This window comes from Anoplopoma fimbria, chromosome 20, assembly GCF_027596085.1.
Source record: "Anoplopoma fimbria isolate UVic2021 breed Golden Eagle Sablefish chromosome 20, Afim_UVic_2022, whole genome shotgun sequence".
NCBI lineage: Eukaryota > Metazoa > Chordata > Actinopteri > Perciformes > Anoplopomatidae > Anoplopoma > Anoplopoma fimbria.
Window position 1 is genome coordinate 14,708,429 of NC_072468.1, and position 1,374 is coordinate 14,709,802.

Sequence of the window (1,374 nt, forward strand, 5' to 3'; positions counted from 1 at the left end):
TGCAGGTGGCACAATGACAGTCCAGATATAACCCCGATTCCTGGGAACCTGCGAGGCGAGAAAGCACAAGGACTCCGGGGGAAGAAGCAAAATCAGTTATGTGCATAAATAGGAGATTAATACATAAAGATGGAGGGAGAGAAGAGGAGAGAGGAGCTCAGTGTATCCTAGGTAGTCCCCTGGCTGTCTAGGCATATAGCAGCATATCTAAGGGCTGGAACAAGGCGAACCTGAACCAGCCCTAACTATAAGCGCTATCAAAAAGGAAGGTCTTATGCCTACTTTTAAAAGTGGTGAGTGTGTCTGCCCCCCGGACTGAAACTGGAACCTGGTTCCACATAAGAGGAGCCTGATAACTGAAGGCTCTGGCTCCCATCCTACTTTGATATACTCTAGGAACCACAAGTAACCCTGCATTGATGGAGTTGGGTAATATGGAACTCTAGTTGGGTAATATGGAACTATGAGTTCCTTAAGATAAGACGGTGCCTGGCCAGTTAGAGCTTTGTAGGTGAGTAGAATAATTTTTAATTCTATTCTTGATTTAACAGGGAGCCAGTGCAGAGAAGCTAATACTGGAGTAATATGATCTCTTTTCATAGTTTTTGTTAGAACACGTGCTGCAGCATTCTGGATCAACTGTAGATATTTTAGACTTATTAGAGCAGCCTGATAATAACGAATTGCAGTAATCTAGTCTAGAGGTAACAAATGCATGAACTAGTTTTTCTGCATTGCTTTGAGACAGGATTCGAAATGTTACGTAAATGAAAAAAGGCTATCCTTGAGATCTGTTTTATATAAGAGTTAAAACACAGATCCTGATCAAAGATAACTCTGAGGTTCTTAACGGTAGTGCTGGATGCCAGAGCAATGCCATCTAGAGAAACTATATCATTAGATAATTGATTTCGAAGGTGATCTGGGCCTAGTAGAATAACTTCAGTTTTGTCAGAGTTTAACATAAAGAAGTTGCAGGTCATCCGGGTTTTTATGTCCTTAAGACATGCTAGTAGTTTAGAGAACTGGTTAGTTTCGTCTGGCTTAATCGATAGATATAACTGGGTATCATCTGCATAACAATGAAAGTTTATTGAGTATTTTCTGATAATATTCCCTGAAGGAATCATATATAAGGTGAATAAAATTGGTCCAAGAACAGACCCTTGTGGAACTCCGTGACTGACCTTGGTTTTCATCGAGGTTTCATTGTTTACATATACAAACTTAGATCGGTTGATAAATATGACTTAAACCAGCTAAGTGCGGTTCCTTTAATGCCTATTAGATGCTCCAGTCTCTGCAATAAGATTTGATGGTCAATTGTCATTTTAAGATGGCGCCAGAGGTCGGCAGCCTGTCGCAGCAGCTCTC

At 40.8% G+C, this 1,374-nt stretch overlaps 1 pseudogene; it reads right to left on the reverse strand.

The window, feature by feature from the left end:
* Positions 1-241: 241 nt before the first annotated feature.
* Positions 242-1,133, reverse strand: LOC129109060 (uncharacterized; annotated as a pseudogene).
* Positions 1,134-1,374: the final 241 nt, after the last annotated feature.